At 47.1% G+C, this 26,026-nt stretch overlaps 1 protein-coding gene across 6 annotated transcripts in view; it reads left to right on the top strand.

The window, feature by feature from the left end:
* Window positions 1-26,026, top strand: part of LOC138822715 (RAF proto-oncogene serine/threonine-protein kinase-like) — a 67,078-nt gene that overhangs the window by 9,170 nt on the left and 31,882 nt on the right. Inside the window, exon 1 of one of the 6 annotated variants that reach the window (XM_070015598.1) lies at window positions 4,143-4,440. The exons of 4 other annotated variants lie outside the window; for them this stretch is intronic. The gene's annotated coding sequence lies outside the window, so the exon portion shown is untranslated. Of the gene's footprint in view, window positions 1-4,142; window positions 4,441-5,781; window positions 5,802-26,026 lie in introns of those variants that run through there. One more of the 6 variants, XM_070015599.1, reaches the window with a different exon arrangement.

Genomic DNA, 26,026 nt, shown 5'->3' with positions numbered 1-26,026 from the left:
CTGGAGGTTCAAGAGTATGGCTAGCCTCTGCTCAGCTCTGGTGAGCACCTCCATCCATGGCATCCCAGCCTTTGACAGCAGTCTGTCCCAAGGCCAGATTGGAAGCCAGAAGGCAATTTTGTTGGTGTTTATTGTTAGGTTTTTAAAAAGAGGTAGCCGAGTAAGAACAGCACCAGCACACACGTGGTATTCAGGTAAGGGGTAGGTTTATTCAGTAGACCTGCTGGGACCAGGCAAGGTTGGCACTCCATGCGGCTGGGAAAGGCCTGGGAAAGAGAGAGAAAAGAGCTAGAAAAGAGCAGGGAGAGAGAGCCTCTGGGCCTGGGCTAGCCCTTATCTAGGGTATGGGCAGAGAAAGGTGTAGCCACATGAAATTCAGATGTGACCTCAGCGGATGCAGATGTGACCTCTTCCAGGTGTCCCAGTTGCCTAGGTAATGCAGGTACTGGGTGGAGACTTTGCTGTGAGGAGGGTGGAGTCTGCTGGCCAACCAGGAGTGGACCTTACATTTATTTATTTATTGCTCATGGGGCTTGAACTCAGGGCTTGGGTCCTGTTCCTGAGCTTTTTTTTGCTCAAGGCTAGCACTCTACCACGTTGAGCCACAGTGCCACTTCTGGTTTTCTGGTGGTTCATTGGAGATAAGAGTCTTGTGGACGTTCCTGCCTGGGTTGGCTTTGAACTGTGATCCTCATATCTCAGCCTCCTGAGTAGCGAGGATTACAGGCGTGAGCCACCAGTGCCTGGCTTTTTTAAAAATAACCACCAGGGTCCTCTGAGAACGATGTGATGCCTTCTAAGGGCGGGACCTCCAGTGGCCTGATTGCCTCTCACTTGTCCCCATCTTCTACACCACCTGCAGAGTCGGCGCCATTTGGGGGGGGGCATGTTTCCAGCACAAGAACCTCTGGGAGATGCACTTAGAGGGTCCTGGGCAGAGTGTGTGGGGGAGAGAGATGGGAGGCGTGTGGGGAGAGGTGCTCTGAGCGGACTGGGGGCCTGGAGAGGTGCTTGCTACCCTGCTCATTTCCCCTTATCAAAGGCTGAAGAAAGGTGTTCTTCCCCCCGCCCCCCATCCCCCTTCCTGAGGTGATGGAAGCTGGGATTTGGCCTCCTGTTTCCAGAGCTTGTACTGGCTGTGCTGGGGTGGACAGGCGGGAGGAAGTATGTTCTCCTCCACGGGCTGCTGAGGAACAGAGTAAAGGGCCATGAGCCCAGCCTTCCTGGGGTGAGGTGCTGCATGGCCTCCTCTGGCCTACTTGGGTGTCTGGAAGTGGGGCTGCCTAGTGGAGCCGGGTTCCTCCCAGGGCCTGGCAATTCAGGAGCAGGAGAGCAGCGGAGTTGGCCAGGCCCAGGCTCAAGCCTTTGGAGGCCTGGATAGTGTGCCAATGCACACCACGGGGTTTGTGGGGGAGAAAGAGGACGGAGCATAGAGGAGGAACTGGAGTACAACTCTTTCCTCCTCTCCCCGTCTCCTCCTCTCCCTTTATGGTTTACGTTTCCCTCTGGGCTAGTTTTGCTTTAAAGCTTTGAGTGGGCAACTCCATCATTTAAAGACTAAAAATGATCAAGAAGTAGCTTGTGACTGTGTTTCGCGTCTCCCCAGATGTACTCAAAACTAGAGGTAAATGTTGTCCTTTTTTGCAGAAAGAAGCACACTATTCATGCTGCTTATAGTTTTTCTTTTGTGGTACTAGATTTGAACTCAGGGTCTGTTTCTTGCTAGGTAGGTGCTCTATCACTTAAGCCACACCCCCAGCCCAATTTTTGTGTCATTCCTGGACATCTTTCTGTATCAGTGCACAGTCTACTGCCATCTTTCTACCGCTGTGTGGTGTTTGGATCACAAGCAATGGTGTACAAGATTTCTTGGAGGGTGCAAGTGTACCTGCAGGATACATTCCAAGGGAGAATTCCTGGGACAAAAGACCTGTGCCTTTATCATGTTAGTACTGTGAACTGACTTCCAGGGATTGTCCCAGTGTATAAGCCCCAAGCTATTTATAAGAGCACTTGTATCTTTTTGTTTTGGTGCCAGGACTGGGGCTCGAACTCTGGGCCTCAAGCTCTTCCTTAGCTATTTTGCTCAAGGCTAATTCTCTACCACTTGATCCACACCTCCACTTCTGGCACTTGGCTGGTTAACTGGAGGAGTGAAGGGTCTCTTATGATTTCTCTGTCCAAGCTGGCTTCAAACCTTGATCCTCAGATCTCAGCCACTAGAGTAGCTAGGATGACAGGAGTAAGACGCCAGTGCTTGGCTACGTCTTAATATTTAACAGCGCTAGCTTTTCTGCATCTGACACCATAGCAATGCCTGTCGCTCCAGTGTCGGATCCCTCACGCCCTGTGATGGCTGGAGCGGACCGATGCCAGGCTGGACATCTTCAGATCTCTTCTTTTCTTCTCTGTCCAGGGAGGGTTTGATTAGCAATCTCAAGCCCACGAACTGTTTTGCCAAACATACCATCCTAACCACACCTCTGTGCTTTGGCCCATACTGCTCCCACTCCAGAAAATTCCCACTCATCCTCTGGTGAGCTGTGTCCTCCGTGGAGGCTTTCCTGACCCAATATGGTAGAGCAGGCCACTCCCTCCCTCCTCTGGTGGAGTCATTGTTTATTTACATGGCGGGCTCTCCCAGGCACCAGCCCAGGCCGGCCCAACTCATCTGTGACTAAAATTAAACTGGGAGAGGATGGCATGGAAAGGCCAAGGCGGGGGCGTCGCACCGTGCACGCCTGTCCTCTCCACCTGGCTGGCCTCACGGCCGGTGCTGTCACACCAGCTTCTACCAGCGGCCCACCGCACAGCCGGGGCCGTGCTGTCTCCTGGGCTCAGACAGAATGCGCTTGGCAGGCTCTCTGGCCTTCCTGCCCCTTGAACCTCAAGGTACTCCTCCTCCTCCTGGCCACCCCCGCTGTGCTCACCGACGGATCCCCACCCCAGGGGGCATGGCCATTTGGTGGGATGGCCTCCAGCCCTGGCGGCTGCACTTGGGATCCGTTCCCACCCTCTCCTTCCTAGCGATGGGTGCTTGGCTTGGTGCTCACGCTGTCCTCGGTGCTCGCCTGAGACTGTGTGCTGGAGAACACACGGCCCATGCGGAGGCCCGCGCGGGGCTCGGTCACTGGGTGCGTGTGACACGCGGAGGCCCGTGCTGGGCTCGGTCACTGTGTGTGACACGCGGAGACCCGCTGGGCTCGGTCACTGTGTGTGACACGCGGAGGCCCGTGCTGGGCTCGGTCACTGTGTGTGACACGCGGAGGCCCGCGGGGCTCGGTCACTGGGTGCGTGTGACACGCGGAGGCCCGTGCTGGGCTCGGTCACTGGGTGTGTGACACGCGGAGGCCCGTGCTGGGCTCGGTCACTGGGTGCGTGTGACACGCGGAGGCCCGCGCGGGGCTCGGTCACTGTGTGTGTGACACACGGAGGCCCGCGGGGCTCGGTCACTGGGTGCGTGTGACACGCGGAGGCCCGCGGGGCTCGGTCACTGGGTGTGTGACACGCGGAGGCCCGCGGGGCTCGGTCACTGGGTGCGTGTGACACGTGGAGGCCCGCGCGGGGCTCGGTCACTGGGTGCGTGTGACACGCGGAGGCCCGCGGGGCTCGGTCACTGGGTGCGTGTGACACGCGGAGGCCCGCGGGGCTCGGTCACTGGGTGCGTGTGACACGCGGAGGCCCGCGGGGCTCGGTCACTGGGTGTGTGACACGCGGAGGCCCGTGCTGGGCTCGGTCACTCGGTGCGTGTGACACGCGAGCCCGGGGCCCCGGCCTGTGCCCCGCAGCGCGGCGTCCGCACGCGCACCCCCCGCGCTGACGGAGCTCGGCGGCATCTGGGGAGGCTTTCACCGAGGCCGAGCACCGCAGCACGCGCGCCGGCTCCCGCGCTCCCCGGGCCCCGCCCCCTCCCTCGGGACCCGACCTCCGGCCGAAATGGCGGCCGCGGGGTCCCGAGGCCACGCCCCCGAGGGCGGGGCCCGCGTCCGGGCAAGAGCAATCGATGCCCGAGCCGAGCGCGGCGCCGACCGCCGGCCCGGAGAGCTCGTGCGCCGCCGAGGGGGAGCCGGCGGCTCCGCAGGGCGGGAGGAAGAGCGCCGAGTGCAGGGCTCGGCAGCCGGGGCCGCCCGAGAGTGTCTTCATCGCGGGCGCCGAGGCCGCCATCTTAGATGGCGGGAGTCGGAGGGGAGCGAGCGTGAGGCGTGAAGACTCCTTCGCGCTGTCCCTGCGCGCCCCGCAAGGGCCAGCTGGCCGGGCTTTGGGGCGCGTGCCCTGAGGCGCGGGGCGCTAGTGCGGCGATGCGGGGCCTTCCCGGGGCCCCGTCCCCTGGGCTGGGGACGCGCTTCATGTGACCGCCCCCGGTTCCCTCGCCCGCCGCGGGGAGGAGCGGCCCGGACGCCGCCGGGGGACGACCGGACGCGGGGTGGCCGGCTCCCCCAGGTAGGCTGCGGGGCCGGGCGGCGGGGCCGGGGGTCGGCTTCCCCGGGGGCCGGGGCCCGGCCGCTGTCACCGCGGGCGGGCGGGCGGGCGGGGACCCGGGCCCGGTGTCATGGCCGGCGAGCCCGGCTCCCACGTCCCGGCTCGGGTTTCCTTATGCGTCGCGGAAGCGGCCCGGCGCCACCCCGGTGCCCGGCGCGCGCGGGGGTCACCGGGCGGGTGGGCTCGGCCTCCCGTCGCCGGGCCCCGGGCCCGCGCCGCCGGGCCTCCCGGCTCCCGTGACAGACGCCCGCCACCCAGGCGGAGGCCCCCGTGGGCTCCGGGCCGGCGCGCGGGGCAGCCCCGGCGCGCGCGGGCGGCGCCGTCCGGAGCCCGCCGAGGGGCGTCGGGGCGTGGGGAGAGGGCGAGGCCGCCGGCTCCATTCATTGTCTCCTCCCGGGGCTCCGGCCGCGCGGCGCTCCCCCTCCCCGCTCCGCGGCTGGCCCGGGGAGAGCGAGCATCCCCCGGGGGGTGGCGCCGGCTCCCTCCTTGGCCGCCCGGGATGCGCGGGCGCGCGCGGCCCGCGGGAGAGGCCGAGGCCGGAGGGGCTTGGGGGGCAGCGGGGAGTCGGGGGGCGGGGAGCGAGGGGCGCGCCCGGGGAAGCCCTGTCGGCTGGAGGACCGCGGGAGCCGGCGGGCTCGCCCGGGTTCGTCCCGAGGAGGGCCGGCTCTCGCGGGCGCCCCCGCCGCCCCCGGGTGGCTGGGGCCGGTCGGGCCGGTCGGGGGCCGGTGGGGGCCCGGTGCCCGGGGGTGGCGGGCGAGGGTGAGCCCGCTAACGCTTCGGTTCGCGTCTCCTGGTCCCTTTGGGAAGCGCTTGGTCCACACTTCAGGCCCTCTGCTCACCAGAAACGTTTCCCACAAGCGTGGTACCCTCTCCCGGTTCTAACTTTCCGAGGACTCGACGAGATGGGGTGTGTTCCCCAGCACCGAGAAATGGACAGCCGTGTCCGAGGTAGCCGAAAGGCGTGTGTCCGTGGGCGCGCACGGTGACCCGGGTCTCTGGAGGACTTCCCCAGCGCCCGATCTGTTAGAGGGCCCCAGCTCTGTGCGCACCGGGTTTGGGAATGGCCTTGGCGGTGAACCTGTGTGCCACGGCGTAGATTACTCCGGTGCTGGAGGACTTCGACGCGAAGTTCCGCAGCCTTTTTGGGCTGCGAAGATTGCATGCCACTGAAGAACACTGAGGTTCTTTTGACTTGTTTTCATTCTTATCACTTCAAGGGCTAAGCTGTTTAAAATCCAACAGAAACATTTGACCCAGTGGAACACTGGATTCTTGGAAAAATAAACCTGTTACTGTTTCTGTTTTAAAAGCTTATCTTTTAGGTATGTGGTGTTTTGGATTATAAATTGTAGTGGGATTGTGAAGGTCTTGTCAGTAGTGGAAAAACTTAAATGTATTTGAAATAGGAAACCAACTAAAATAAATTTGAATATATTTTAAGGGATTTGGTTTAGCAGAAAAAAAAAAAAAACAGAAACAAGCAGGAAGCTGTGCTTGTGGCTCACTGTGGTAGAGCACTAGCCCTGAGCTAAAAGCTCAGGGACAACACTTAGGCCCCAAGTTCAAAACCCATGGCCGCCAAAAAACCAGAAGCATTTTAAGCTGGGTTGTTTAGGACAAAAAGTGTCTTAAAACTGAAGAATGCTATTGTATTAAGTGCTCTAAACCTATCTGCCTTTAGCTTAAAATACGCTACTTGTTTGCTCTGAAGATTCAGTAACCATTTGATACTTTTTAGAAGTTAAATTTGACTTTTGCAGAAGCACTAGGTTTATTTTTGAGTTAGAAAATATAATTAGTAACTTCAAATTACTATTTCAAGAAATGTATTAGTAAATGTATGGTCCTACACTTACATTTCAGATAAAGCAGTAGCTTATTATCTAAAAATAGAAACTAATGTTACAGAGGCACTACTTTTGTTTGTGTGTTAGGAACATACTAGATCATACATAATAATCCTGATCTTGGGCAGAGTTTGCTAGCCATACAGCGTGCTTGAAGGTTGACTTGCCTAAGACTATTTTAAATACTGTCTTTGAAAGGCAGTGAACTAATGTGACAGTGAGGAGGGAGGCTTATGAAACCACAGAATCAGGCTTTGACTTCAGTAGGGGAGGTTGTGGAAGTCATTTTTTCAAAATAAGAATTAGCTGGAAACTTGCTCACCTTGACTAAATTAGTTGAAATTTGGTTCTTTTAAAAAAAAGTTGCATAGATCTTTGTTTTTGGCATGCATGTGTATTATAATTCCTCATTTAACTGTGTGTGATACTAGATACTACTGTGATATTAGATAATTTGTTTCCATGATTCAGTTGATTCTTTTGGTATAGAGCTAAACTATCTTGTCTGTAATCTTCATAGTAGTAATGGCTGGGTACTGTATTCTGACCCCAGGAGTTGATTACATGTTAAAGTTTTCACCTTTAATTTTTAGCATTTGAACCATTTTGTTATATTCTCTTTTCTCTAGAATTACGTGTATAGCTTTCTGTGTATTTTTTTTTTTCCTGTCCTAGTCCTGGGGTTTGAGTTCAGGGCCTGGGTGCTGTCCCTGCGCCTTTGTGCCCAAGGCTAGTTTTCTATACTTGAGCCACAGCCTCATTTATAGTGGCTTTTTTAGTGTTTAATTGGAGATGAGAGTCTCAACAGACTTTCCTGCCTGGCCTGGCTTTGAACTATGATCCTCAGATCTCAGCTTCCTGAGTAGCTAGTATTGCAGACATGAATCCCCAGTGCCCAGCTAGCTTTCAGTAATTTCATTTTAAAAACAGATGTGAGACAGCAATGAGGGAGTCTGAACTCTGGGCCTCAAGCTTGGTTCTGTTACTTGAGCCACATGCCCAGCTCTTTCTCCTTTTAGCTTCAGGTAGAGCCTGGAGCTTTTCCCCGGGCAGGCTTGGAACTACAATCCTCCTACATGTTCTTCCTGTGTAGCTAGAATTATAGGCATGGGCTACTATAACCTAGCTTGGTTTTGTTTTATTTTTTAATTTTAATTTTAATTTTTTAGATTGGATCTTGATGACTTTTGCCCAGGCTGGCCTTGAACTGAGATCCTCCTATCTCTCCTAGGTAACTGGAATATGGGCAGGTGTCACCACAAGAAGCTACTCTTAATGAGTTCATGATTTTAGTTAACTTCAGATCTGTTTGCCTTCTAAAATTACTTGCAGAATTTCTCATTTAAGGAAAATGTCAAGAGGGTGTTGTTTTTTTTGTTGTTGATTTTGGCTTAGGCTATCTGAAGTTTCACTGGCAAGTTACTTACAAAATGTGTTAATTGGCATCACATTCCAATCAGTATACATAGTATTTTTGAAGAACACTTGACACATAATTTTATTTTTAGATCAGATTCTGAAGGGTTTTACTGTGTGGGAACAAACAATCCTGAAGGTATTTTAGGATGTTTAAATCTTTAGGATTTAGAAATTGTTTACATTTTTATATATAGCAGCAGTGTAGCAGCAGGCAGTGGCAGTCAATGTTTTAATGGAACCTGACATGTCTAATTGCTTCTGAGGATGTATGTATGCTGTGCAGGGTTCTTATTTCTTTTTTTTTTTTTTTGTCGGTCATGGGGCCTGAACTCTGGGCCTGGGCGCTGTCCCTCAGCTCTTCAGCTCAAGGCTAGCTCTCTACCACTTGAGCCACAGTACCACTTCCGGCTTTTTTCTTTTTGCTTATGTGGTGCTGAGGAATCGAACCCAGGGCCTCATGCATGCAAGGCAAGCATTCTACCACTGAGCCACCTTCCCAGCCCCGAGGGTTCTTTCTACCTGTTGTATTTAATTTTTGCTGGCTGTCTCTAGTCCCGGACAGAGGCTATACGCTCAAGTGGTAGATTATCAGCTAGGAGCAAAGAAGACAAGTGAAAGCTTGAGGCTCTGAATTCAAGCCCCAGTACTAGCACCAAAAAACCTCAAAGTTTATAACTGGTGCGGTGGCCCATGCCTGAAATCCTAGCACTGAGAAAGCTGAGGAAGGAGATGTGTGAATTTGAGACAAGCTTGGACACCTTAGCAAGTCTGTGTGCTGTGTGCTGTGGCTCATGCCTGTGATCCTAGCTACTTAGGAGGCTGAGAGCTGAGGAACCTGATTCAAAGCCAGCTTGGGCAGGAAGGTCCATAAAACGGTTACCTTCATCATTAATCATCAAAAAGCTGGAAGTGGCACTTAGGCTTAAAGGAGTAGAGCACTAGCCCTGAGAAGAAAAAAATAAGGTACAGTGTCTAGTCCTTGAATTCAGGCCCCCCCCCCTCAAAGGTTCATTTACAATTGAAAATAATTAAAATGTCAGACAATATTAAAGTGACTAAATCACAACACAGCCATTTGATGTGAGATACTGTGCTTTATTTCATATGTCACAAAGCATTTATGACATGAAAAATGCTGATCATGAAATAATGTTTCTGGAATGGTTATAGTTATGTTTTAAAAATGCCCCAAACTTAGTATAGGGGAATATTATTCAGGATTAGTAGACAGTGCAGCCCGGATGGACCTTGAAACTCCTGTGATTAGTGAGAGAAACGAGGCACAGAAAGCAGTGTGTCCTATGGGTTCATTTATTAGAATGAGATCTCAAGAGATAAGCAGACCTGGAACTAGAGTAAGTGGGGAATAAGCAGTGATATGATAGGGATTTCTTTTTGGGGTGTTGAAATGTTCCAGAATAGATTGTGGAGGTGGATATATAACTGTGAATATAATAAAAGCCAGTAAATTACATATTGTCATTCATTCTTGGTACTAAGGTTTTTATCTCAGGGCCTGTGCTTGCTAGGCTCTGTACTACTTGGTCCATGTCCTTTTTTAACTTCAGATATTTTCAGGTAGGGTCTTTTTTTTTTTTTTTTTTTTTAATTTCTCCTCTTCCTTTGGTCCTGGGACTTGAACTCAGGGCCTAGGCACTCTCCTTGAGCTTCTTTTTGCTCAAGGTAGCTAGCACTCTACCACTTGAGCCAGTGTTCTACTTCTGGCTTTTTTGGTAATTTATTGAAGATAAAAGTCTCACTGACTTTCTTGCCTCCTGACTAGTAGGATTACAGGTGCTTAGCGTTTATTTTTGTTGTTTATTTTTTGTTTTTGCCTAGGGTGTTCTCAGACCTACAGCCTCCCACAAAGCTAGGATCATAGGCATTTACCAGTGGTAGTTAAACTGTAGAAATAATTTCCTTTATATTCTATACTTTCTAACATATTCACTGAATACATTGTTTATAAGAAAATACGCTTATAAGGAAAATGTTTATAATTCTGTTCATAGTATAGGCCCTTACCTCATCCCTTTTATTTAGTCATGTGTCAGATTGTTATGTTTTTGAATGACTTCCTTGTTACTTCCTGTTGCCTCCAAATTTGTTCAGGCTTTCATTACCCGTTGCCTGGATCTTAAGACCCTCTGATGTGAATTCTTTTTTATTTTTTCACATACCATTGTATTCTTTACTTCCAATTATTACAAAATGTAATAATATTGTTTTTTGTATAATGTAGTCAACAGTGATACAAAATTCAAAGGATTGAAGAAAATTATGGGGTTTTTTTTGTTTTTTATTTTTCTTGTCGGTCGTGGGGCTTGAACTCTGGGCCTGGGCACTGTCCCTCAGCTCTTCAGCTCAAGGCGAGCGCTCTACCACTTGAGCTACAGCGCCACTTCCGGTTTTCTGGTGGTTTATTGGAGATAGGAGTCTCATGGTCTCTCCTGCCCGGGCTGGCTTTGAACCGCGATCCTCAGATCTCAGCCTCCTGAGTAGCTAGGATTACAGGCGTGAGCCACCAGGGCCCGGCAAGAAAATTATGTTGTACAGAGTCATTCTGTCTTTGTTCACCAGCTATCCACAGCTATCCAGAGAAATGTGGTTTATCCCCTCTCTCTCTCTCTCTCTCTCTCTCTCTCTCTCTCTCTCTCTCTCTCTCTCTCTCTCTCTTCGTTTGGAATTTGAACTTGACCTCATGCTCTTTAGGCAGCTTGCTGTATCACTTGAGCCGAGCCTCCAGCTCTGGTCGTTTTTTGCTTTTTGAGACAGGGTGACACTCTGTTCAAGCTGGCCCCTAGCTTTTTATGTAGCCTAGGCTGTCCTCCATCTCACTGTCCTCTGGCCCTGTCCCCCAGGTGGTAAGAGTGTGCTCAAAGGTGTGTGCCAGCATGTCCCACTAAAAATGCTATTTATTTTTGGGCTGGGAAGATGGCTCAGCGGTAGAGTGCTTGCCTAGCATGCATGCATGAAGCCCTGGCTTCGCTTCCTCAGCACCACATACACAGAAAAAGCCAGAGGTGGTGTGGTAGCTCAAGTGGTAGAGTGCTCGCCTTGAGCACAGAGACTTAGGTACAGTGCCCAGGCCCTGAGTTCAAGCCCCAGGACTGACCCTCCCCCCCAAAGAAAACTCCACACGTTTTAAAATAAAACTTATTGTTATTATTAAGGTGTTGTATAGAGAGGTTGCCATTAAATCAGGCAATGAATATAATGTTCTTTGGCTAGTGTCACCCTTTGCAAAAGCTTTTTTTTTCTTTTTTTAAGTGCTAACTATGTTCAAGTTCCTACATTTGGCATTGGCAAGTGGTGCCTACAAGGCCCTTATCTAATGGAAAGAGATTTCTACATTTTCATCTGTTCCTCTTTAAAGAGCCATTTCAAAACCATCTTCTAAAACATCATTTCCTGATCTTTTGCTCTCTACTCCCCTTATTACTTGTCTTTTCCATTGTCCTTAAGACCTTCTTGAACATTTTGCATTTCTTCTTTTATGGCCTTTATTGTAAAGTCATTTATGATCCCCAGTTAGTGCCATCTACTTAATGTTTAAATGATACTTGAGATAAATTTCTGAGACGCCAAGTGACCTGGCTTGTATACTTCAGTGAAAGTGCTGAATCTAAATGCCAGCACTAACTACTAGGCTTTATTAGACCTTAAATGGTTTGTGCAAAACTGTTTTAGTAATTTGCATTGTAGACTTTGTAAGTAAAGGTTTATTAATCTCTTTGTTTACTGTTCTCCTCTTAGAGGACTGTTTCAAATACTTTTTAATGCTCAGGATAATGCAGAGACTGGCCTCTGATTACAGCTCAATTTGTTGTATGTAAGGTGCTAAACAATGTTTATTGTGTTGAATCTCTTCCCCTTATCCCCCAAGTCTTTTGTCTCTGACTAGACTTAAGCTCCTTAAAGGTGGGGCCTATAGTACTCTGCTCTCTCCAGTTCTTAAAACCTTACACAACTGTTGCTTATACAACAGTTGAATGAATGAGTGGATTTTCCTTCACTTGGGGATTTTCTTTCTTTGTGTGCTTTCACACTGTCTCTGTCTCTCTTGATCTCTTCATCTTGCTCCCCCCTCCCCACTTTTTCTCATACATGTACATAGCATCTGTAGTAATGAGAAGATACATCCTGAGAACTCTGCCACTTAGCATTAGTGGTAGTAATTACCTCCCTTATATATACTTGGCTCTCTGTTGGGGGCACTATCTCTCCAGCTTCCTGAATTCTTATCGCCAGCTCCTGAAGGCCTTCTTCACAACTCACTAATTGCCTCAAGCAGCTCTTGCTGGGCTGATGATCTCCTGCATCTGTAAGGATGGGAATCTGCACCTAGGGAACTTTTAACTGGAGAGAATGAGTATGTAGTACTCTCCTGCCTTCTTTGACCTCAGTCAATTGTGAGAGCGGAGATAGTGACCGTTGTTGCCCTAGTATTAACTTCCTAGTGGACAATGTAGAATTGGTCCTTAGGCTTTGTGTATGTGTGTGTGTTAAAATATATATAACATGCCGGGCACTGGTGGCTCACACCTGTGATCCTAGCTACTCAGTAGGCTGAGATCTGAGGATCACGGTTCAAAGCCAGCCCAGGCAGGAAAGTCTGTGAGACTCTTCAATAAACCACCAGAAAACCAGAAATGGCGCTGTGGTAGAGCCCTTCCCTTGAGTGGAAGGGCTGAGGGACAGCGCCCAGGCCCAGAGTTCAAGCCCCATGATGGAACAAAAACAACAAAAACAAAAACATAAATTTTGCCATTTTAACCATTTTGGTTGTGCAATTCAGTGGTATTAGGTGTATTCACAGTGCTTTGTTGTCATCATCATCATCACTGTTCTCCATTTCCACAGCTTTTTCATTATCCAAAACAGAACAGTCTATTAAAAAAACTCTCCTTGGTCATCACTGGTGGCTCTGACCTGTCATCCTAGCTACTCAGGAGACTGAGATCTGAGGATCGTGGTTCAAAGCCAGCCCAGGCAGAGAAGCCCATGATATTCTTTATCTCCAATTAACCATGAAAAACTTGGAAGTCATATGGCTCAAGTAGTGGAGTGCTAGCCTTGAGCACAAAAGTGCAGGGACAGCACCAGACTCTGAGTTCAAGCCCCAGGACAGACAGCAACAACAAAAAACTAACTGGGGCTGGACATACGATTTAGTGGTAGAGTGCTTGCCTAACATGCATGAAGCCCCAGGCTCAATTCCTCAGAACCATATAGAAAAAGCTATGGTGCTGTGGTTCAAGTAGTAAGTGCTAGCCTTGAGCAAAAGAAGCTCAGGAACAGTGCCCGGGCCCTGAGTTCAAGCCCCAGGACTAGCAAAAAAGAAAGAAAGAAACCAAACACCTTCCCCCACCCCCCCAAATCTCCCCATTTACTCCTAACCCTTGGTAATTCTGTTCTGGCTTTCTCTGACTTTTCCTGTTCCAGACACTTCAAAATAAAATACTATAAAATTAGTGTGTCTGGCTGATTTTGTCCATTGGTAGTGTATATCAGTACTTCATTTCTTTTTATAGCTGAGTAATGTTAAATGGATACACCACATTTTGTTCATTTGTCAGTGGGGTACTTGGTGTTTACATCTTCAGGCTGATTTGAACATTGCTGCTGTGAACATTGGTGTATAATAACATGGAACAGAAAGCAAGAACTCAGTCAAGTATTATATACCAGTATCCCAGCTGGTTAACAAATTGAAAGACCAGGATGGTTTTGATTCTTTTCCTTCCTCATTCACTATGTAGCCTTTTTTTTTTTTAACCGATTGTTACCTGGCCATCAGAATAATCATCTCTAAACCATGTTTTATTTTCACATTGTATATTTTGGTGCTTGTATTGATGTTGTACTTTGTAATGGTTTATTCCTTGTAAAATTAGTCATTGAGGCTGGGTGCCAGTGGCTCATGCCTGTAATCCTAGCTACTTATGTAGCTGAGATCTGAGAATCTCAGTCTGAAGGCAGCCTGTGCAGAAAAGTTGGCAAGATTCTTATCCAATTACCCAGCAAAAATGTATTACTGAAAGTTTGGCCCAAGTGAGAGCCCAAGGCCTCAAATTCAAGTTCCCCAGTATTGGCACTGAATAAATGAATGAATGGCATCAGTTGCTGCCTAGATGAAGAAACAGCCTGATTTGAAGGTGAGAAGAAAAGCTTGAGTTAAAAAGTTCTGGAGTAGGGTGCCAGTGGCTCACACCTGTGATCCTAGCTGCTCAGGAAGCTGAGATCTGACGTTCACAATTCGAAGCCAGCCCAGGGAGGAAAATCCATGAGACGCTTACTTACAATTCATCACAAAAAGCTGAAAGTAGAGCTGTGGCTCTAGTAGTAGAGTGCTAGCTTTGAGCAAAAAGAACTCAGGGACAGCGCCCAGGCCCAGTGTTCAAGCCCCAGGACTGGCAAAAACAAATCAGAAGGAGTAATGGCTCTAGTGGGCCTCCTGCCTAGGAAGTTCAGGGCCTCAGGTGCAATCCCCAGGACTGCTACGTAAATAGTTCAGATACTGAACATGAAAATAAGAAAAAACCCATTTTTGTGGTGAGAGTTAAACATGAAATTTACTCAGTATCTTCTATGCAAGTGATTGTTTTAGTTTGGCTAGCTCACTTAAACTTGTATCTTAAGATCAGTTACACATTTAAATACTAGCCTATTTCTTAAGCCTAGGTGGCTCCTTCCCGCTGATGTTTGGAAGCATAGAATGTGGCACATTTCTTGTGGTGTGCTGGCCAGTCAGCTGATGAGGTTACCATTTTGTGGCCAGAAGTTGAGAAAAAGCAGTGAGGAAACTCAAGATGTTGACACACATACAGCACCTTGCAGTGAGTGAGACCGCCCCCCGTGGATTTGTTGGGAAACTGTAGTGTAAATATTTTGCAGGCTGCACACATTGTTGTGCCTGAACAAGGAGGAGGAAGTATTTGAGCAGTTCATGTTTGTTGAGCCCTCCAGCTCGTTTTGTTTTGTGAACAATTTAAGAAGGAAAAGATCTGGGCATGGTGGTAGGTACATTTTTATGATCCTAGCACTCAGGAGGCCAAGGCCTGGAGGATCAGTGTGGGATGTATAGATAGTTCAGGGTCAGCCTGGGGAGACCCTGTGTCCCTTCACCCTCCCTCCAAAAACAAACAAGCAAACCTTAAGTTTGCAGTCTTGAAAGTGATGACTCTGTCAGATGAACCAAGGCTAGACTAAGGAGAGGTAAATTCAAGGGAAATCACAATACAGTTTGTATCTAGCTCAGTGTTCTGTATCGTGTGTGTGTGTGTGTGTGTGTGTGTGTGTGTGTGTGTGTGTGTGTGTGTGTGAGAGAGAGAGAGAGAGAGAGAGAGAGAGGGAGAGAGAGGGAGAGAGAGAGAGATCCTAGTTATGCTTTTAATCCATAGGGGGTATAGGTTCCAGTAGCTTGGGGCTCCTTCCCACTGTCCTCACATGCCTCTGGTAGAACAGGTTTGCATTTTAGTTAAATCCCAGGTACCTTTCTCTTCAACTCCCCTCCCCCCACCTTCCTGATGCAGTTGGGCATGCTAGGCAAGAGCTGTGCCATCCAGCCACACACCCCATCTTTACTTCCTCATCATTTTCCTTCATGGGAAAGGAAATTATCTTGGTTCTTATTAAATATGCTCAGTGCACGCAGTCTCTTGGCAAGAATCTTGCCTTTAGCTTGTTTCTGACAGTGCTAAAAACATGCTGGGTACACTGTAGACTTCTGGTTTTACCTTGGTACTAGGTCATGCATTCATTCCTTTTGTACTCTTATCTGGACATTCCTTTGGAGGCTACAATATCACTTTTTTTTTGTGGGGGTGGGCAGTCCTGGGGTTTGAACTTGGCTTGGGCACTGTCCCTGAGCTTGTTTTTTCTCAAGGTTAGCACTCTACCACTTGAGCCACAGCACCACTTCTGGTTTTTTCTGTGTATGTGATACTGAGGAATCAAAGCCAGGACTTCATGCATGCTAGGCAAGCACTGTGCCACTACGCCACATTGCCAGCTCAGTATCTTTTTGTTGGTCATGGGGCTTGAACTCTGGGCCTGGGCGCTGTCCCTCAGCTCTTCAACTCAAGGCAAGTGCTCTACCACTTGAGCCACAGTGCCACTTCCAGTTTTCTGGTGATTTATTGGAGATGAGTCTCACAGACGTTCCTGCCCTGGCTTTGAAGGCGATCCTCAGATCTCAGCCTTCTGTGTAGCTGGGATTAGAGGTGTGAGCCACCAGCACCCAGCTAGTATCACCTTTCTTATAGCTCTCTATATATGTGATCACATGTTTTCTAGAAGGCCTCTCTTCTTTTCCTTTGTTGATCAGTTTGGTAAGTTAGTGGAAGATGTTGAATCCCTCTGCAAAGAATTCATGATGCATATTTTTGTTTGTTTATTGGGGTCAGTCCTGGGGCTTGAACTAAGTAAGGGCTTAGGTGCTGTCTGAATTTTTTCACTCACCGCTAGCACTCTGCTAGCTCCACTTCTGGCTTTTTGGTGGCTAATTGGAGATAAGTTCGTGGCCAGTTTGTCTTACAGCTGAGATCCTTATGCCTCAGCTTCCTTGAGTAGCCAGGATTACAGGTATGAGCCATCAATGCCTTTAATTAAATGCTTTCAAATTTACTAACAACCTCAGCTCGCTCATTGATTTCAGTAATTGATTTCAAGCTGTGGTTATAGATGTGAGTCACTGCATTTGGACCTCAATTTTATAATCTTATAATATCAGAAAGTGGTATTTTCAGTGTTAGAATTTTCCCTTCCTCCCTCCCCCTGCCTTTTTCTCCCTCTCTTCAATTCTCTTCCTCCTTGTTTTCTCTTTCTGCCTTTCTCTCCTCTAACTTCATAATGTGACCCTGTCTCTCTCTCTCTCTCTCTCTCTCTCTCTCTCTCTCTCTCTCTCTCTCCTTCTCTCTCCTCTTCTCTACCTTCCCCCCCCCTTCTCTCTGTATTTACATATATGGTCTGGGAATGTGGCTCAATGGTAGAGTGCTTGCCTAGCATGCATGAAGTCCTGGGTTCGATTCCTCAGCACCACATAAACAGAAAAAAACAGAAGTAGTGCTGTGGCTCAAGTGGTAGAGTGCTAGCCTTGAGCAAAAGAAGCTTAGGGACAGTGCCCAGGCCAGGCCCTGAGTTCAAGTCCCAGGACTGGCAAAAAAAAAAAAGTATATAATCTATATGGGGAAGTAATAGATTTCTGTAAGTAATATGAGAGTTAAATAAGGTCTCGTAGTTTGTATTTTGGAAACTGGCTCTTAATATTTGGAGTAGTGTTAACAGTGTTTAAGACCTTTACCAGCAGACTGGTAAAATCCCAGGCTGGAGGTTTAAGGGTGATCTAGAAGAGTTCCTAATTAGTATAATAAGCAAAGATTTGTAATTGCTAATCAGTAGAATTTCTATGGCTTGTATTAAGGAAAATGGTACTATTTCACGCCAGCACTTTGTGCTCTGGTTTATTAATTCTAACATGCCAGGCCCTTGCAGGCCTGGAATCCTAGGATTGGAAGATGGAGGAAGGAGGGTGAAGAGTTCAGGGGCAGCCTAAGTTATAAAGTGAGATGGACTATATTGTGATATAGACTAAAAAAAACCAAGAGCTATGAGGCTTGGTAAGTTACTGGGAGAGTATTTGCCTAGCATGTGCAAACAAGGGTTGGGGAGCAGTACTGGGGTTTTAACTCAGGACCTCGTGCTTGCTAAGCAGGCGCATTGTCACATGAGCCATGCCTTCAGCCCTATACATTTTTTTCTTACAACTGTGTGTGCTTGTACTTGGTTTGAACTTGGCCGTACGCTTTTTATTCTGAGTTGGTTCTCTACTACTTGAGCCATGGCTCCACTTCTGGCTTTCTGCAACTGACGATAAGTGTCATGGATTTGTCAGGCTTGGCTTCAAACTGAAATTTTTAGATCTGTCACCTGAGTAACTAGGGTTACAGGTATGGATGCCTGGCAAGTCCCATTAATGCTAAATTTAGACAAATCCTATTTAAAAATATACATCTTAGTGGACTTGATGTTGCTGCTTGTTTATTTTGAACAGGCTCTCCCTGTATAGCCAAGCTGGCCTCAATCTCATAATCCTCTGACCTCAGCCTTCTTACTGCTGGTATTACAAGTGTTTGCCATCGGCTACTTACAGGATATTTAGATTTTCACTTAATGACAGATGCAGACTTTAAGTTCTTGTTATCAGTTCTTCCTCTTTTTTTTCTTTCTAAACCAAAGAGATTCTCTGAGTAGCCAACAAGATTTTAACTCTAGGGCAGTTCCCAGGTGTTTCTGATGTATAAGAATTCTTTTGTATTGACTAACATTCAGAATAAATGAGTCATGGCTTGTGGTTAAGCAGTGTTCTAATTGCATGAGTATTTATTTTATCTCACATTTATTACTACCTCTAGGGAGAAAAGTTTGGAATAAAGATAAAGAATGACAGTGTCAGGCTGAGAAGGTGGCTCAGTGGTAGAGTGCTTGCCTAGCATGCCTCAAGCCCTGGGTTCGGTTCCTCAGTACCACATACACAGAAAAGGCTGGAAATGGTGCTGTGTGTGGCTCAATTGGTAGAGTGCTAGATTTGAGCAAAGAGCCCTGAGTTCAAGCCCTACAACAAGCTAAAAAATAAGTCTGAGGTCTTGGGTTCAAGTCCCAGCATGTATGCACATGTGGCCTGTGCATGTGCACGCATGTACGCGTGTGCGTGCGCGCGCACACACACACACGATGACTTAAGAATTTGTAGACTCGGGGCTGGGATGGTGGCTCAGTGGTAGAGCGCTTGCCTTGCATGCATGAGGCCCTGGGTTCGATTCCTCAGCACCACATAAGCAAAAAGAAAGAAGCCGGAAGTGGCTCCGTGGCTCAAGTGGTAGAGCGCTAGTCTTGAGCTGAAGAGCTGAGGGACAGCGAGCGCCCAGGCCCAGAGTTCAGACCCCATGACTGGACCCCCCACCAAAAAAAAAAAAAAAAAGAATTTGTAGACTCTTTGTATTTCTACTGAAGTCCTTATCCATTTCCTGTATGATATCTGTATCAATAAAAGGTTATATTTTTGGTATCCTCTTGTTTAATAGATAAGAAGTAAAGCCACACTAGAAAAAAAGATTAGAAATAGGATTAAGATGACACATTTAAATTCTTTAGAATTTAGAAAGGAAGCAAAACTTTTAAATTTGAAGAAAAATTTAAATTGCTTATGATACATGAGACAGTGCATATTTTTCTTGTAGAAACAAGTTTTACTTATTTATAAACTATCTATTACAAAAGAATAGTACCATCATTAAGTAATAATTGTTTCAGGTCCAAATCTATATTATTTAAATCTAAGTCATATAATAGAATTTGGAATTCCAATTTAAATTTGAATCATTTATTTCTCTTCAGTTGTCATAGATCCTTTTTTTTTTTTTTGGGTCCGGTCGTGGGGCCTGAACTCTGGGCCTGGGCGCTGTCCCTCAGCTCTTTAGCTCAAGGCTAGCGCTCTACCACTTGAGCCACAGCGCCACTTCCAGCTTTTTTCTTTTTGTTTATGTGGTACTGAGGAATTGAACCCAGGGCTTCATGCATGCAAGGCAAGCGTTCTACCAATGAGCCACCTTCCCAGCCCCCCCCCTTTTTATTTGACAGTCCTGGGGTTTGAACTCAAGGTCTGGGCACTGTCCCAGACCTTTTGCTCAAGGCTTGCATTCTGCCACTTGAACCACAGTGCTACTTCTGGCATTTTCTATATATGTGGTACTGAAGAATTGAACCCATGCATGCAAACACTCTACCACTAAGCCACCTTCCCAGCCTTCATAGAGCCTTTTGAACTTAATCTAAAAAAAGAGGCAAGGCTGGGCGCCAGTGCCTCATGCCTGTAATCTAGCTACTCAAGAGACTCAAGAGGTTGTGATCTAAGGATCAGAAGCCAGCAGGGCAGAAAAGTCCTGTGAGACTTATCTCCAGTTAACCACTCAAAAACCTGAAGTGGTAGTGGAGCTGTGGCTCAAAGTGGTAGAGTGCTGGCCTTGAGCAAAAGAGTCCAGAGACAGTGCCTAGGCCCCGAGTTCAAGCCTCAAGACTGACAATAACATACGAGAGAGACAGGAATACTTTCCTTAGCTTGTTTAATTTTCTTTTTTTGGTGGTATGAATTTAGATGTGCTTGCTAGGCGGGTGCTGTACAACTTGAGCCACACCCCTTTTTAAAAATAAGTTTTTATTGCGAAAACACTGTACAGAGGGGTTACAGTTACATGAGCAAGGGCATGAGTACATTTCTTATCAAGCATTGTTGCCTCCTTTGTTTTTCCCCTATCATCCCATCCTTTCCCTCCCACCTCCTCAACTACACTCCCCCCACCCCTTTGTTACTTGTAGTTGCTTTTTTTTTTTTTTTTTTTTTTTTGAGTAGGATCTCCTGTTTTTGCCTGGGGTTGGCTTCAGACCATAATATTCTTACCTAGGTCTGCCATGTAGCTGCAGTCACAGCTGTATACTATCTCTGTGGGGCTTGGTTGAGATGGAGTCTTGCTGACTGCCTGTGCTGGCCTTGAACCTCAAGCCTTCTATCTCTGCTTCCTGAGTGGCTGAGATTATCATGTTGCCAGCCCTCCAATCACTTAAAATGATAAGATGATATAAATATTGGTAGTTTTCTTTTTCTTGGCCTCATGCCTGTTCAGCAGGTACATGCTGAGCTATCTTGAGCTATATCACCGGCTTTTTTTTTTTTTTTTTGGCCAGGGATGGCCTAGACCATGATCCTCTTACTTAGATCTTCAGAAGTGGGATTACAGTTTTGAGCTCCAAGCTCAGCCTATTTGTTGAGATCAGGTCTTGCTGACTTTTTGCCTGAGTTGTCCTTTTCTTTTCTCTCTCTCTTTTTTTTTTTTTTTGGTCAGTTGTGGTGCTTGAACTCTGGGCCTGGGCGCTGTCCCTCAGCTCTTCAGCTCAAGGCTAGCACTCTACCACTTGAGCCACAGCGCCACTTCCAGTTTACTAGTGGTTTATTGGAGATAAGAGGCTCACAGACTTCCCTTGCCCAGGCTGGCTTTGAACTGTGATCCTCAGATCTCAGCCTCCTGAGTAGCTAGGATGACAGGAGTGAGCCACCGGTGCCCGGCTGCATGAGTTGTCCTTGAACCTCAGTCTTCCCTACTTGGATTCCTAGTAGATGGAATTACAGTTGTGAGCCACCATACCCTGCTGTGGTTACATTTTAATTGATTGTTCTGAAGTTAATTTACCAGTACTTTGTGTAGTTGCTGTTCTTGGTTAGTCTAACACTGATAGTCTTGCTGTTTTTTTTTTTCTTTTTTGCTTATGTGGTGCTGAGGAATCGAACCCAGGGCCTCAGGCATGCAAGGCAAGCGCTCTACCACTGAGCCAACTTCCCAGCCCTAGTCTTGCTGTTTTATTTCTATATCATATGGTAAACTGAAAAAAGCAAAACCAGCTATCGGCTTTAGGCCATCCCAGAGTTTTAAAGGTTTACTTTGTTTTCTAATGTATAGATTCTGTTGATTTGATACTATATAATCTGTCTGTCATGTTTCTTTGATGATGAGACTTGAACCCAGTCGCACTTGAATGTTAACTATTATGTTTTACACTGAACCATACCCCCAGTCCTTATTTATTTTTAGACATGCTTATAAGTGCAGCAACTCATTGATGTTATTTTTAGAGCTAGGCTGGGGGGGGCAGAATGTGTTTCTGTATTAGTCACCCTCACTACTATAACCAAGTACCTGCCATAGACAGCTTAAGGGAGGAGTTGTGAATTTTGGATCATGATTTCAGAGGTTTCAGTCTGTCCTTTAGAGAGTGGTGGGAAGGAGGGAGGATAGACCTATACTCAGTGCACAGCGTCCCCCATCCTGTCCAGGTCCAGCTCCTAGCCTCCAGGTTCCCCCCGCCCCCTTAGTTAATCCTCCAGGAGCTCTGTTTTCTGATACTTCTAGTGCTGTGCTTTGTTAATCCAGCCTTCTCAGCCCAAGCAAGTTATCACAGCCAGTGTCTTTTGTAGACAGATTCCGTCTCATCAGTTTATTAGGAATTGTGCTAAGCAATAAATATGTTGCCTTTTAAATTCTGATGTTAGTTTTTCACAAATGTAGTATGTGTTTATGTTTCTGACCCTTCACCTGTTAGCATATCTAACAGTGTTCTACCTGCTAGAACCCATTCTGCCAGGCGTGTGTGCTTTGTGTAGATGAAGGCAAGAAGGTTTCAGGGACCTTGCTCAGAGCCTCTCAGACTCTTGAAAAATAGAGTGCAACTGTTTGCCTAAGCTGCTGATACCTAAGGGTTGAGCGGTAGCTACTGTGCTGACCAGCTATCTGAGGCCAGAGGACAGATGGGTAGGACTTGTGCCTTGCCTTTCCAATGGATTTGTATTTTAAAAGTATAATTCCCCTCCCGCCCACTTTTTGCTGGTTCTGGGGCTTGAACCCAGGGCCTGGGCACAATCCCTTAGCTTCTTTTGCTCTACCATTTGAGCCGCAGAACCATTCCCAGCTCTTTCTGAATAGTTTATTGGAGATAAGAGTTTCCTACCTGGGCTGACTTTGAACTTTGATCCTCAGATCTCAGCCTCCTGAGTTACAAGTGTGAGCCACCAGTGTCTAGCTGGTAATCTTATTCTTTTTTTTTTTTTTTTGCCGGTCGTGGGCCTGAACTCTGGGCCTGGGCGCTGTCCCTCAGCTCTTCAGCTCAAGGCTAGCACTCTACCACTTGAGCCACGGCGCCACTTCTGGCTTTTTTTTTCTGCTTATGTGGTGCTGAGGAATCGAACCCAGGGCCTCATGCATGCAAGGCAAGCGCTCTACCACTGAGCCACCTTCCCAGCCCCGGTAATCTTATTCTTGAAAGAGGTGAAAATCAATGGCCTGCTTTTCCCTCTCTTTTTTTCATAGTCTTTATTTTCTTTTTTCTCATAGCTTTTTCTAGTATGCACTAATCTTTTTTTTTTTTTTTTTGGTCATGGGGGCTTGAACCATGGGCCTGGGCACTGTCCCTCAGCTCTTTAGCTCAAGATGAGCACTCTACCATTTGAACCACAGCGCCACTTCCGGTTTTCTGATGGTTTATTGGAGATAAGAGTCTCACGGACTTTCCTGCCTGGGCTACCTTTGAGCCAGGATCCTCAGATCTCAGCCTTCTGAGTAGCTAGAATTTTTTTTTTTTTGTCATTTGTGGAGCTTGAACTCAGGGCCTGGGCGCTGTCCCTCAGCTCTTCAGCTCAAGGTGAGCACTCTGTCACTTGAGCCACAGCGCCACTTCCGGTTTTCTAGTGGTTTATTGGAGATCAGAGTTTCATGATCTTTCCTGCCTGGGCTGGCTTTGAACTGTGATCCTCAGATCTCAGCCTCCTGAGTAGCTAGGATTACAGGTGAGAGCCACCAGTGCCCGGCCCTGAGTAGCTAGAATTATAGGCATGAGCCAATGGCAACCCAGCTACCCAAAGTATTCTTAACATTTTCAAAATATGAATTTAACAGTTTTTTTTCCTTAATTTCTTATAGTTTCAAGTTATTTAAGAAATTGAGAACTGTATTTTAAACCATAGAAGTTAACTGATTAGGTGTAGCCTATGAAATTTGTTAACAGTTGGAGGGCTGGAGGTTCATGCCTGTCATCTACTCAGGAAACTGAGATCTGAGGACCACAGTTTGAAGCAAACCCAGACAGATAAATCTGAGAGACTCTTAGGTCTACTTAACCAAACAAAAGCTAGAAGTGGATGTATGGCTCAGGTGGCAGAGTACTATCCTAAGCCAAAGTTGGAGGCCCTGAATCCATCCCCAGTACCATGACTCAGCAGATAAGAATTTGTGCTAAGATGGCTCACGCCTGTCATCCTAGCTACTCAGGAGACTGAGATCCGAGGATCACGGTTCAAAGCCAGCCTGGGCAGGAAAGTCCATGAGACTCATCCCCTGTTAACCACCAGAAAACCGGAAGTAGCACTGTGGCTCAAGTGGTAGAGTGCTCACCTTGAGCTAAAGAGCTGAGAGACAGAGCCCAGACTCAGAGTTCAAGCCCCATGACTGACCAAAAAAAAAGAAAAAAAAAATTTTTTTTGTGCTAGTATGCACAAGACCCTTAAAAAAATCTAGCACCATCCAAAATAACTTGTTGGTGTTCAACAGTATCTAGGTTTTATGTATTGAGAAATTGCTTCATATTTTAGGGCTATAACAATATGACCTAAGGTGTTTGCCCATGGTAAATCTAAAGTAGTGACTATTGTTACAGAATCCTTTGTAAACATAATGTGAATGTAGCAGTTTCCCCACACTTTAGCATTTTTGTGTTATTGCAAGAAACAAATGGCAGACAGACTTTAAGTTTTATTGTTTTCTCCTTAATTCTACTGAGTGGTTGGTTTAGTGGCTGACAACCTGTGTGTCCCCACTGTCCCCGCTTGCTCTGTTGATAACACATGTCTGAAGTCCTAGCACCCACGTTGTATAGACAGAAGGGTTGTGAGTTCAAGGCCAGCATGTGCTACCAAGTGAGACCCTGTCTCCCCCCCCCAAAAAAAAAAAAACAAGTCAGAAAAAGAAGCCTCCTCCTTCTTCCTGGACCCTGTTATTGTATGGGTATCAGAGAGCTTTTTGGGAATTGGACTATGCGTCTTTCCCCCCTAAGGAAATTTAAACACAGTATTCTCACTCAGCCAGTCACCTGTTGATGGAAAGCTGACCTGCTAAGATGACTTCAAAAGATAATAGGATGGGGATATGGTTCAGTGGCAGAGCATTTGCCTAGTCCAGGAAGCCCTAGGTTCCATCCTGAACCCACAGTGTTGTTTGTTGTTGGTTACCGTTATCAACTACCTCTACACTCTCTAAACTTTTAAAAAGCCTTTGTCATTTCTAAGAAAGATGAAGTAATAGCACAACCCTCCCTTTCCGGTTTTATTGGGGTTTGTCCCTGAAAAAAAAAAAGTGACCAAAAATAGATTTCTACAACCAGCTCCTTCAGAAACTAAACTTTTAAAAGTAAGTCCAGAGTGAAGATACAAAAAATGTGACAGTATGGGCTGGGAAGGTGGCTCAGTGGTAGAGCGCTTGCCTTGCATGCCTGAGGCCCTGGGTTCAATTCCTCAGCACCACATAAGCAAAAAGAAAAAAGCCAGAAGTGGTGCTGTGGCTCAAGTGGTAGAGCGCTAGCCTTGAGCTGAAGAGCTGAAGGATAGCGCCCAGGCCCAGAGTTCAGGCCCCACGACCGGACCCCCCCAAAAAAAATGTGACAGTAGCAGTCTTCACACATAATTCTTACCTGTTGACCCAGTAATCACAGGTCTAAAGTGTCAATCAAAATACTCACATAATTGAAGGGATTTATTTTAGATTCTGTTAGGACAAATGGGCATACTGTTGTTTGTCAGATGCAGCTTGGTCTGAAGCCTTTCAATGGCTTCTCATTTCACTCAGTATAGGACCAAGTCCTTACGGTGAACTGCAGGGTTTTGTGTGGTCTGCATCATGTGATACAACTGCTACCCAGCTGTATTCGTACTTCACTGAGCTCTGTCATCTTGTTAGTTGTGTATATAGCGTTTTCCCATATTCTGAACTCTGCCATCTCTTGTTGTGGACATAGTTTTCTTTATACTGGCTCCTCTGCCAGGAACAGGCCCCCTTCCAAATCGTGGCTCAGCTTAACCTCCCCATGAAGGCTGCTCCGCCCTCACTATACAGATTATAATCTTTCTCCCTCTCTGGTACTTAGCACCCTCTATCATGTTGTGTAACTTACTTTATGTTGTGCTTCTTGATCTGTTTATTTTTTTACTTATTTATTTTTTAGCCAGTCCTGGGGCTTGAACTCAGGGACTGGAAATTATCCCTGAGTTTCTTTGGCTCAAGGCTAGCACTCTACCACTTGAACCACAGTGCCACTCTGTCCTTTTCTGTGTATGTGGTATTGAATGGATCCCAGGGCTTCATGCATACTAGGCAACCACTCTGCCACTAGCCACATTCCCAGCCCCTTGATCTAGTTTTAAGGTCAGAATCTTTTTCTTTTGAATACTAAAGGAACCTAAACATCGAACAATGCCTGATACGCAGAAGACATTCAATCATAAATTTATGACATACGTGAGTAAGAAAATTGGCATATAGGGAAGTTAAGAATTATGGTAAGGGCTGGGAAGTTGGCTCAGTGGTAGAGTACTTGCCTTGCATGCCTGAGGCCCTGGGTTCGATTCCTCAGCACCACATAAGCAGAAAAGAAAAAACCCGGCAGTGGTGCTGTGACTCAAGTGGTAG

Source organism: Dipodomys merriami, unplaced genomic scaffold (genome assembly GCF_024711535.1).
Source record: "Dipodomys merriami isolate MVZ:Mamm:240054 unplaced genomic scaffold, mDipMer1.0.p SCAF_114, whole genome shotgun sequence".
NCBI classification, from domain to species: domain Eukaryota; kingdom Metazoa; phylum Chordata; class Mammalia; order Rodentia; family Heteromyidae; genus Dipodomys; species Dipodomys merriami.
Note: the sequence above shows the minus strand (reverse complement) of the source record. Positions and strands in the feature narration are given on the sequence as shown.